Source organism: Chelonoidis abingdonii, chromosome 1, assembly GCF_003597395.2.
Source record: "Chelonoidis abingdonii isolate Lonesome George chromosome 1, CheloAbing_2.0, whole genome shotgun sequence".
Classification (NCBI taxonomy): domain Eukaryota; kingdom Metazoa; phylum Chordata; order Testudines; family Testudinidae; genus Chelonoidis; species Chelonoidis abingdonii.
The window spans coordinates 92,564,759-92,577,392 of record NC_133769.1 but is presented as its reverse complement, the minus strand read 5'-3'; the positions used below and the strand labels follow the sequence as shown (position 1 = coordinate 92,577,392).

The 12,634-nt window shown below is 42.5% G+C and overlaps 1 protein-coding gene across 18 annotated transcripts in view; it reads right to left on the bottom strand.

Moving 5' to 3' along the window:
• The window catches only part of CNOT4 (CCR4-NOT transcription complex subunit 4), a 129,867-nt gene that overhangs the window by 20,488 nt on the left and 96,745 nt on the right, over positions 1 to 12,634 (bottom strand). The window lies entirely within an intron of this gene.

Sequence of the window (12,634 nt, the reverse complement as noted above, 5' to 3'; positions counted from 1 at the left end):
TGATCCACACCTACTGGCTAAAGAAACTAACAGCATGCATGAACGCCTAGCAGCACAGATGAACCAGCTGCTAGCAACAGCTCTCACTCAACCTGGCTAACACAAGGAAGACATGCTTGAGTCATGAAAGACCCCTGCAAGGGACAGAACCGTCAACTACCGGCCAATAACCTGTCTCCCCACAACATGGAAAGTCCTATCAGCATCATAGCCGCCAAGCTACAGGACCATATGGTCAGCACATGAGCAACAGCTCAGAAGGGCATTGGAAACAACACAGTAGCTCAAAACACCAGTGCTCATCAGATAGAGCCAGACGCAAGACCAAGGTCTAGACAGACAATCTGAGCACAGCTGGATGACTAAGGAAAGCCTACACTCAATGCCGCACACGTGATCTGTGAATGTCTGGCACTATACAAAGTCAACAGACACTAAGGACCTTCCTCAAGAAGTCAATGGACTATGGATAGACAACACTGGAGCAACTCAAGAGCTCACAAGTGGCCATCAAGTGTGGCATATACCAAGGTGCCGCACTGTCCCCGCTGCTGTCTCTGCAAGGCTTAAACCCCTCAGCCAGAATAATCACAAGGACTGGAGACAGGTACAGGTTCAGGATGACTACCATCAGACCACCTCCTCTACATGATGACATCAAGCTGTATGCTAAGAATGAACGAGACATCGACTCGCTAATCCACCTGACACGGATCTACAGTGAGAGATCGGAATGTCATTCGGACTGGAGAGTGTGGCCGGATGGTAGTGAAAGAGGGAAGCAGCATAGACTGATCGGATCTGAACTACCAAGCCGGGCCACATAGAAACAATACACCGACTAGCTACAAGTACCTTGGCGTCCACAGTCACAATGGAAACCACAAAGGAGCCAAAAGCACATAACATCCAAGTATCACCGAAGGAAAGACAGGTCCTAAAGACCAGCTCAGTGGAAGAAAAGATCCACGCCATCAACGGATAGCCCTGCGGTCACAGACCCTGCCGTATATGTAGGCTGGCCAAAGGAGGACATGAAGCTGCCAGTGTGAAACCCGAAGCTCCTCAAATGCACAGAGGTTTCCACCCCAAGTCCAACACCCAGAGACTGTATACCAGCCGAACAGGAGGCGGAGGGGTTCTGGTAAGCCGCAAAGCCACTGTCCGGAATTGAAACCCGCAACCCAGATACATCAGTAAAGATGGCCCCACAAAGATAGCGCTGATAGAATGCCTGAGGCGTGCAGCAACAGGGAGGAAAGACCAAGCAGAAGAATACAATGGCAAGACAAGACCCTGCAGGATGTACCAACGACAGATAGCTGAGGTGCTGACATTGGGAAATCTATCCAGTGGCTGGAAAGACTGGCTAAGACATATGACAACGACATACAGCAGACATAGCACACTAGGAACAGGCCACTGAGACCAGATCCATTGAAGCAGGGTCTACCACACTAGAAGAGACCAAGGTGCAGACTGTGCAGAGAGCGCTCAGAACAGTCCAACACATAGTGCAGGATGAAGATGCAGGCAGGAACAGCATACACTGAACGGCACAACCAAGTGGCTGGCATTGTGTAAGGAACATCTGCACAGCGATGGGCTAGACTCCCAAGACAGATGGGAGATTCCGCAGAAGGTTGGAGAATAGCAGGCTAAGATCTGTGGGACTCCAGATCCAACGGACAGGCAGGTACTGGCCAAATCAACCAGACAGCGTGGTAATAGAACAAGAGGCAGACAACGCGGTGCTGATAGATATAGCAGCGCCAAGTGACAGCAACATCAGAAAAGGAATATGAGAAGCTGGAGAAGTACCAGGGCCGAAAGAGACTAAGAGAGGATGGGAAAGTGAGCCAAGTGGTCTCTGTGGTGGTAGGAGCCCTGGCTGTGACTCCTAAGCTGGTGGAGGCCCACACAGATCCCAGAACAACATCGAGCTGTCTGTCCAGAAGAGTGCAGTGCTAGAACAGCTAGATACTGCGCAGAACCCAAACCCCAGGCCTCTGGTAGAGGACCCCGAGGTTGAGGAAGACACATACCACCCATAGGGGTGAGAGGGGAATTTTTTTTTTTTTTTTTTAATAAAGTATTACAAATTTACTGTTGATCACAGCATGCAAGAAAGGAGAGAAGTGATCATATGAAGATCTGCGCAACGTACTATTAGTAACATCTCTTTGCTATCACAAAGGTGCAAAGCTTGGGTTGAGAGTGTAGCTTTGGAGTGTACCACCATTTATAATTTTTCCCAGTCTGATCCTCGGAAGCCACACTATAGGGAAGCCTGGGATGGCATTCAAGTCCCACCAAGGAGGAGCCAAGATGACATGCATGATCCTACGTTGAAGAACAACACAATCCACTGTGAAGGTTCTTATTCTGAGAGCCAAGTGCGTAAAGCTTGCACAAGTACCATTACCATTTTATTTCAGTTTGACTACAACCTACATTGACGTCAGCACGTAAAACCTTTTAAAAAAAGAAGTCTAAAAATCCTAATGACCAGGGCATATAGCTAGGGCCCTACTAAATTATGGCCATGAAAAACACATCCAAAACCAAGAAATCTGGTCTTTTGAGTCCTTACACACTATATTATATACATTTCACGGGGAGACCAGTGTTTCTCAAATTGGGGTCCTTACTCAAAGGGGAGTTGCAGGGGAGCAGTCACAAGGTTATTTTAGAAGGGCCATGGTATTGCCACCTTTAATTCTGTGCTGCCTTCAGAGATGGGGAGCTGGAGAGCAGCAGCTGTTGCTGGGCGCCCAGCTTTGAAGGCAGCGCGCCACCAGCAGTAATGCAGAAGTAAGAGTGACAGTATCATACTACGCCATCCTTACTTCTGCGCTGCTGCTGGCGGTGGCTCTACCTTCAGAGTTGGGCTCCTGGCCAGCAACTGCCGCTCTCCAGCTCTGAAGGCAGTGCCGCCGCCACCAGCAGCAGTGTTGAAGTAAGAATAGCAGTATCACAACAACCCTACAACAACATCGCAAATCCGCCCCCCGTTCCTTTTTGGGTCAGGACCCCAACAACTACAGCACTGGGAAATTTCAGATTTAAACAGCTGAAATCATGAAATTTATGATTTTTAAAATCCTATGGCCATGAAATTGACCAAAAAGGTGAATTTAGTAGGGTCGTACTCATAGCCAATGCATCTCCTATGAAAAAACAAGGAGTTGAAGTGTCATTTACCAATGATAACAAAATGGAAACTCTTAGCATACATCTGCATTGGCAAAATTCAGATGTTTAAATTCACCACTGGTGCAGTTCCATTGTGGTAGCAACAGAAGAGTAGCAAAGGATCACACATCTTTACAACAGTGTATAACAACTACACCCTTCACAGAATGCATTGCATTGCGGTTCTGAGCAGAAAATAGAGAACAGAAAGCAGAGAATCCCCTTTAATGCACTTTTAAGTAGAGCATGGGGCAGATGGGAAAGCAGGGGAATTTTCATAATACTGCATTGTTGCTCTGGGTTGAGCAACAGAGCCCAAGTTGTAGATGTGGAACAAGAATGAACTTCAGAATAGGTTCTAACGGATCCTCCCATTTCTTCTCTCTTTCATATTTTATTTCCTCTAATCTATTTCATTCATGTAACCTTCACATCAGTTAAATTGTTTTTGGGAAACAAAACTTCAAAGTTTCTTTTGAGGAAGTGCTGGAACTCAGCTCAGCTCCTGTGAGCATTAAATTTTATCTCATGTGGGAGGAAGATTCTTTGGAGTTATGATCTTTAACTAGGCCTTTAGTGACTGGATAAGACTTAAAAAGGAGCCACCTACCAATTTTATTTTCAAGGGAAGAGTACTCACCCTCCACCTCGAGAGTACCACAAGGCATATCTGGAGTCAGATATTCAATGGGAGAGCTGTGCATGTAAGGAGAGAAGACTAGAATGGAGTTCTACTGAGTGGATTTGAGAAGAGATTTTTGTCTGTAGTTTCAGGAAAGTGATTGTAATCTTCAGCTCACAAATTAAGGTTATGTAAACAAAGAGCTACATTTGGTGCCATTACAGTTGCAGGTCACTTAATTTAAGCTGTGAGAAAACAGGCTGCACAAACATATGGAGGAATATAGGTTGTTTGAAAGCAATACATGCCTTCATACCACTGGTTTTCACAGACCACACCTGCATCTGTGATGCTGAATTTTTAAATGTTTAACAAACATTTATATATTTTAACAGCTAGAAGCCTTAATCAGTTTGGGGCCACACTGCACTACGCCCTGTTCATGCAAAGTGACATCAGTTCAGTATATTTAAAAAAAAATTGAAAAATTCATCAAGTGAGGCCTCCACCTAGTTGCCATTATATGCATAGAATGTTTACTGGCTGATAGTATCCGAGCATTTTTCATTTTATTCAGAAAGGACAAAAATACTACACTGGCAATTCTCACCATATACTAGCCTAAGGGCCAATACCTGCAATGATGAGCTGAAGGGGAAGCAATGACGACACTGAAACAAGTGGAAATATTTATCTGGGATATAGACAAAGCACATACTGGTTAAAAATGGGAGTGGTACATAACATCCATGCACACGGGATGATCAAAATGAACCTATTCTGGGTATGTTTAATGCTAATGACTGATGCAGTCTGTAAGTAGAACCTCAACCTTCACTTAAAAATTGTAAATCAGTGAAAAAGACTTCCAGATCCTAAAAGAAGAATGCAGAGGACAATTTTAAAATTGGGATTTTTGGTCCTAGGATCTTATAATTCTATGTTCAGAGCTAAGAATAAGTTTAGTGCAGTGCATGTGTGCACACTGAGGACGACTGGAGCCATTCTTGACTTTCCTGTCTTTGTAACAAATAAATTAGGATGGTTAAGCATTAATGTATATTTGCAGGTACCTTTATAGAGTTATTCTGTGATCAGATCAGATGAGAGAAGAAGGAAAGGAAACAAAGGAAAACAAGGTATCTGAAACTAGATTCAGTATGATTATTGAAGGTTATCTTCAGATAACCCACTTACATATGCAAAAAAATGTGTTTAAAAAGATACCTTTCCCTACAAATAACTTCAAATGCAGCTTAATATCCTTTTCCCAACACGTGATTCCAATGCTGAGGAAAGGGATCAAATTTGCATATACTGAAACAAGTCAGACAGCCTAATTTCACATTGAGATTTTTATATTCTTACAAATTAAGTTACTCCATTTTTTAAAAACAATTGCAGATAGCAAAAAGTTATGTTCTACTCAGAAACACGTTCATTCAGAAATGTGCACTTGTGCTGAATGCCTATCAGAGTTTGGCAATCTGCATTTGTTGCCAGATAGGTTCTAACTGAAATTTAGGATATCTGTTTTGACCAATAAAGCCTTATAACAACTTAGGGCCCTCAGTAATGAAAGATCTTCCTCCTCTAAAATATTGCTGCATTCAACCTGTTGAAACATGCATACTAATAATCCTCTGGTTTAAAAAGAAAGCTGTTGCGGGGAGTTTTGAATGAAGGACCTCAACTTTTGACCTCTTCTCAGTCTATCCAAGGTCAAATGTATTTAACCATTTTAGTGTGTGCTAACTATTCTACTCGTAACATGTTTTTTAGATTGACTCACAAGGCAAGTTGTACATTTTGAATTTTACTCTGAGTTTTAAAAATGTGCAACAGCAGCTCTAGATCCTAAGGATAAGTGCTTTCAAGAAATGGAACATGTCAAAAATCTAGCATAAGGGGAAGTCTACTACTTCTACAGCCATAGCATCCAGAGGCCCTAACCAGAATTGGGGACTTATTCTGTCAATACGCTGATTTCTGGTTAAACATCTTTTAGCTTTCAATTCATCCCTTTTTCAAAAAGCAAAACAAAAATTTAGCACTGAAACATGAAGAATTTACAGCCATGAGGACTGAAGTATTTTTTACCCCACAAAATGAGTGCTAACTTTCCCCACCACTAGGGATGGAAACTGAATACAACCTATTTTAAAGGAATACCTTGCTCCTCTAGTGCAACTACCAAAAAGGGCATGAACCACCTATCCACTACAAAGTGAAACAAATAGCAAAAAGCCACCAAATATCATCTTTGGTCACAATCAACAGCTTACAGAAGGAAGTCACTCTTACTCAGTCCTCTGAGAAGTCTATTTTCACCAGTAAAATATTTATTTCCATCCTAGCTGTGTTATTGACATTCGTAGTCCATCTGAATTTGTTGCAGTTAAGGGAGAAAAAACTTGGCTCCAAGAGTTCTTGAAACATTTTAAAATGCTACTAATTTTATAAGTTAGGAAGGTTCAAAACATTTTGAAAATCTGGAACCTCAGTGTTACTATTAGTGCTAGTGTACGAGTTAGTTCATCAGGTTAGGACAGTTCAGGTTGAAAGTTTATTAAAACTTGCAAATACACAAAACAATGTCCTATAAAAACAGTAGTTCTCAGTCTGCGGACTATATCTAAGGGGTCCACAAAAGACAGACTGAAAAGTGACAGAACAGAACTCAACTATATATACACTAACAGTAGATTTCCAAAGGGTTCTGGCATGTCCATTCGAAATTTCCAAAGAAGTCCATATCTCCATTGCAAGTTTTTTAAGGGTCCGCAAATGAAAAAAGGTTGAGAACCACTGCTATAGACTAGTGCACTGATATTTATACAGTGAGGTTTATTAGGAATAGCATCTTTCACACAACTGTATCTGAAACACCTCAGGGTTAAATACAATTACAAAATTAACATCAAAAGGTAAGCGCACAAATGAGATTTTAAAAAAAGTTTGAGAAACAATGAGTGCTCCAGATGGGAGAAGATGCGTAGAAAGTTCTTGAACACACACGACTTTCTCTCTCAATAACTTCTTACTTAGTTAATGAGTTGAGGGAGTAGATGGAGACCAAAGAGATAAGATTCAAGAGGCAGAATGAAACATGTCTATGGTTGGTTTTTAAAAACAAGGCAAAGTCAGACTGGTCCCTGAAATTAGTAGGGAACCTGGGTATATGCATTTGTGGGAAGCAACATTTTGCACATGTTGGAACAAACAGGAACTGGAGAAACTCTTAAAGGGGTTACAGTATTCAAAGCAAGATAAAGATCTCTGCAGAGGTGGCATCAAGACGGGGGGAGTACACAGAGGCAATATTGCAGAAGTGACAATAGGCAAGTTTGCAGGCAAAGCATATATTGGAAGATCAGAGTCAAGGAGAGGGCCATGGTTATGGGAACTGAAGGCAAAATGGGAGATCAGAAGGCAGAATAGAGTTTGAAATTTGTCCCACAAACCCTTGACCGATATTTAGGTGAAAGATTAATCCATGAGTGAACATGGCTGAAGTAAGCAGAGACTTGACAAATCGGTTAAGAGGGGTAATTTAAAGCAGTAGTTTTCAAACTTTTTTCTGGCGAGCCAGTGGATGCCCGCAACCCAGCGGAGCTGGGGATGAGGGCTTTGGGGTGTGGGCGGGGCTCAGGGCTGGGGAAGAGGGTTGGGGTGAGGTCTGTAGGGTGGGACTGGGAATAGGTGTCGGAAGGGGTGGGGTCAGGGCTCTGGGTTGGGGCCAGGAATGAGGGATTTGGGGTGCAGGAAAGGGCTCTGGGTTTGAGGGGGGCTCAGGGCTGGGGCAGGGGACTGGGGAGCAGGCTTACCTCCAGTGGCTTCTGGTCAGCGGCGTAGCCAGGGTGCAGAGGCAGGCTTCCCGCCTGTCCAAGCACCGTGGACCACGCTGCACTCCGGAAGCGGCCAACAGAAGGTCTGGCTCCTAGGCAGAGGCATGCAAGTGGCTGTGTGGCTCTTGTCCGCAGGCACACCACCCCACCTCCCAGCAGGTTCGATTTGGGGAGTGGGTGGGGGAGAAAGCCAGTACAAATTACCGGGGCCTGGAAGGGGGCCCGGGGTCTGGCTTCCCCAGCCCTGTTTAGCCAGTCTGCCCTTGCTGAGGGCCCCCTCAAAAAAATTTTCACCAGAGCCCAAACCTGCTCTCAGCAGCCCTGCTTCCCAGCTCCCATTGCCATCCTACCCCCACCACCTAGGAGCCAGACCTGCTGCTGGTCGCTTCCAGAGCACAGCATGAGTGTCGGAACAGGTAGGGACTAGCCTGCCATAGCCGGGCAGCACCGCCAATGGGACTTTTAATAGCCCAGTTGGTGGTGCTGACCAGAGTCACTGCGACCCAGTGCCTTACATTCTACGACCCATAGTTTGAAAACCATTGATTTAAAGGATAGTTCATAGTTGTTCCTGTATAGTATAAGACATTCAATGGAGTTCATACGGCTAACACTGTGGGATAGATAAGACTAAAGAAATTCCAGAAAACTGGTTATAAGTGGATTTACTCTCTACTACGTATTGTGCTGAACCCATTGAAAAATGTATCAGGATAACAGGAAAAAGTAGCAGAGTAAAGGGCTTAGAACTGAACTCTTGAGCTTCAATAGGAGGAATCACCAGAGACAAAGCAGTGTTAGAGCGGGAAGAACCACAATGAAAAGAAACCTGACACCTGAACAGTCACAGAGAGTATTCAGGAGGACAAAGTCAATCAGTGAGTGCCAAGATTTACACAGAGGTCACGACAAACTTTTGCTGATGAAGACTGACTACACAGATGCTACTAGGCAATTGTCATAGTGAAACCTAAATTACAAATAGTTGAGACTAGTATGCAAAACGTGGTTTGAACATTGATAGCAACACAATCATTTTGCTAAGAAAGAAGGGGTTAAAGACTAAATCAGCCAAGATTTTAAAACCTGAATAGTGATCTTGGGTACCAGCTTGGCATCTGATAGCAAGTGTTCACTTTCTGAAAATGGAGACTCCTTTAAGGTGTCTGAAGATGAGCACCTAAAATCACTGCTCAGTTTTGGTGATTAGTGTGTAGGTCATGGTCAGAGAAAGGCTTATGAAAGAGTGAGTAGCAGCAGATTTTAGGGTGTTGGGAAGGTAGCAGCAGAAGGAAAAAGAATTGTTGATAATGGTGGAAATGTTGTAAGCAATGCTGCTGAGACAAGACCAAATGACAAAGAAGAGTGCCAAACAAACAGGTAGTTTTCCTTAAAGTATTATGTCAGAAGGGTGACAGAAGATGAATAAAATGTTTGTGACAGTGCTGCAAGTTTGGCCAGTTACATTAAAGGTGGATGGACATCCTTTGCACTTGGCCAAGAAAAGGATGAAAAGGTGGAAATATTAAATTGAGCAAGGCATTAGAGAACATTCAAACAGAGTGGTCAGTGGGAGTGAGAGACTAGAAAAAGACGGCAAATGAAATTCTCTCTCTCATATCCTATTTGGTGTTCCTTTTTTAATGTAACACTCCACATCTGGAAGGTTTATCGCTCTGCCTTCTCCCACCATTTGAGTCATATGGCAACTCATCATATCTGATCTCCCAATCACACACATTTGCTTCATGAATCATCAGAACAAGCATAAAGTCAAATGCACATTTGATTTTTTCTTAATATGGATCCTATATACATTTAGATGGTGCCCTGCCCTGAGTGTCCTTCCATTTATATGATTGGGCTTCATAAACAGCTGTTTTGGGGTTATGGGACTGCAAAGTAAAGAAAATAATTCTGTTCTGGACTAAAGAGAAAATTTATATGGTGTCCTAAAGTTAACACTGAAAAATAAAACTACTGAATACCAATGTAAATGGATATTAATTTTAAAATGTTCTCTCCCTTTGTAACCTTAAAAATGGAACTAATGGTTAAAACAGAACAACTGAAAGAGCCATACTCTATGGCACTAAGTAACTTCTTCATGCAAAATTATAGCACTAAAAAGTTCAGCAATTTAATTGGCTAAACATCCCCCAATATTCTGTAGTAAAATTAGTGAATCATGGGACTGAAGAGTCTAGCAAACAGTATGCTGATTTCAAATCAAAGTTTTGTGAGGCTCTTTTAATCAGGTTTGATTTTATATAGATATAAATTTTAAAAATGTTGACAATGGCTGGGTGAGTGGAAAGAAGTTAACAGGATGATGCTTGGAAGGCTCAGATGTCCTCTCTTTCTAACCACTAGTCCAGGATTATTGTTTGTAAGTTGTACGCATTCTGAAAGCATTTATTTCTGATCCCTGATCCACAGAAGTGTTCAGCTTGCTGGTAAGCCCTAGTGTAGACAAGACACCAGTAGCTTTGAGTATTTTTATCACCATGTCAGTAAAATGCTGGATGCTGTTGGAACCCTGTCTACAAAAGTACTACCACTGATGACAGTTACAGCCCCTTAGTGTAAATACAGCCTTAAAAACCTAGTCTACCCAGATTTTAATATTGGTGTAACTATCTGGTAAAATCACAACCTTAATCTAGTTACACTAGTACCATCGCCCAGTATGGATGCAATTACCCATACAAATGTGCCTTATACCAGGATTACTTTTTCTTCCCATATGGATTGTAAAACTACAACCACACTAAGGGGTCATACCATTTTAGCTATGTGTATAGAGAAGCCCAAGGATGGGAAGTTATCACATGAAAAAGTAAGAGTAATTTTGTAGAAAGCTCTGCAGATCAAAGACCTATCTGAAATGAGAACTATCAGTGAGTGGTGGGAAATAAAAGATGTGTTCTAATAGATCAATATGCCATAGGAAAATGTAGGTGGAAATGTCAGTGTACTTCCTATCTTCCAGGAATAATTATTTTATATTTCAGTAATTCCTAGGAGCCCCCAGTAATTGAACAGAACCCATTTGTGATGTTCCATGCAAACAGAACAAATTCATACAATAAAAATCCATAATCCAACAGAATGATCTGACCTTCATGTACTTTTGTTAATTTTGGATCAGAGAAAGACAGACTTGCCAGTGCATCCATGCAGAGGACATTCCCCTCTAAAGGAGTTTATCAAAACCACTATGGATGTGGGTTGGAGAGCTAGGGGACTTGCCAGACTGAACTAGGTAACCTTCAGCACTTTCTTAACAAGAGTTCAAAGCTGGCATGACGGAACTTTCGACAGATGTCAGCAGATGTTCATTTTGTGTTTTCTGTACTTGCAAATATTTTTGGAAGATGAATTGGTTCTAATGGTTACATATTGAGAGAAAATATTGGTGTTTAAGGATATTATTTGTCCTTTAAAAACAGGCAGTGAAATGTGTAAGTGACAGGCTATTTACTAGTCATGGGTACAAAAAGGGAAAACAGCATGGCCAAAGGCAATTAAATGATGCGATTTTAAGGATGACCTTGCAAACTTATTTTGCCAGAATCAAAAGCCTTATTGCAAAGCTGAGGTTATTTTTGCAAGACCACTGAATTTTTTTTTTTTAAACCGTAATGACTCAAGGTATCTAATCTCAACCCTACCATTGGTCCCTTGGACTAGCACCTTTAGCCACTCATCCAGGATAAACTATATCAAGTCACAGAGCTCAGAATAATTTTCAGTGTCTGAATGCGCAAATAAATTTGATCTAATTTAGTGAAAAGTGAAAATATCTATTTGCATTGTTAGGTTGTAAGTGTAAACACCTTAACGAGGTAGCAAAAAACTAGAGGTCCTCTTGTTTACCTTAAAGGGAGTGTTAAACACAAAACAACCCTTGAGTTAATCAACATTTAACTTGAGGGAGCCAACTTCATTGTAAAGGCTAGTCTGGACACTCCCAATGTTTGTTCCAGGCTACAAATATTTGTTTTACCCTCGGGAGGCCTAGGAAAAAGCCTGAAAATGATCGGGCTCTGGCAAGGATTCAGAGGACAAAGCAGAAGGAAGAAACTGCCAAAATTAGCTTCCGCACTTGAGCAGCAAAAATATGTAGTAAAAAGTTTCTAGGTCACTCGCCTTTAGATTTTCTTCATCATTAGATTAACAGAATCGTAGGGTCAGAAAGGACTGCAAGGGTCATCAAGTCTAACCCTCTGCCAGTGTGCAGGATTTGTTGCGTCTAAACCAGAGATTCTCAGACTGTAGTCTGTGGACCAGCAGTCATCCGCGAGCTCCATTTCAGGTGGTCCGTGGATATCCCTCTAAGGTGTGCACCCAGGCGGCTGCACACAAGCGGATGAAGCGTCACCCACTTAATTAGCGGAGCCATGCCTGCATGGCTCCATAATTAGGTGCCTGGACCCTGGAGAAGATGCCATATGTAAGGTGAGGTGGAAGCCTTAGGGGCGGGGGAGAATATGGAGTAGGTGGGAGGCTGCAGTGGAGTGAGAAGAGGGAATAGGGGAATTTGGGACATGCAGGGCTGCAGTGGCTAAAGACTACTTTCCCCAGCTCAGGGCTGCGGCAGCAGGAAAGAGTGAGCGATCCCCTTCCTTCCCAGCAGGGGCTGTAGCAGCAGCAAGGGAGAGAGACTTCTCCCCATTCCCAGCCCCAACTCAGGGTCTGCTGCGGCGGGGGAGACAGGGCACATCCATTCCATTAGAAAGGTAAGACTACTGATATTAAAATATGAGTTGTGTGCTTTTATTTGTAGAACAAAAACAATTAAGTTTTTTTTAGTGTTTTTACCCAAAGTGCTTTACAATAATTAGCTAATGGTACAAACAACATTTGGAAAGATCATTAAGTGGCCCATTGAGACTCACCAAATTTTCAAGGGGTCCGAGGGAAAAAAAGTTTGAGAATCATTAGTCTAAACCATCCAAGGCAGATG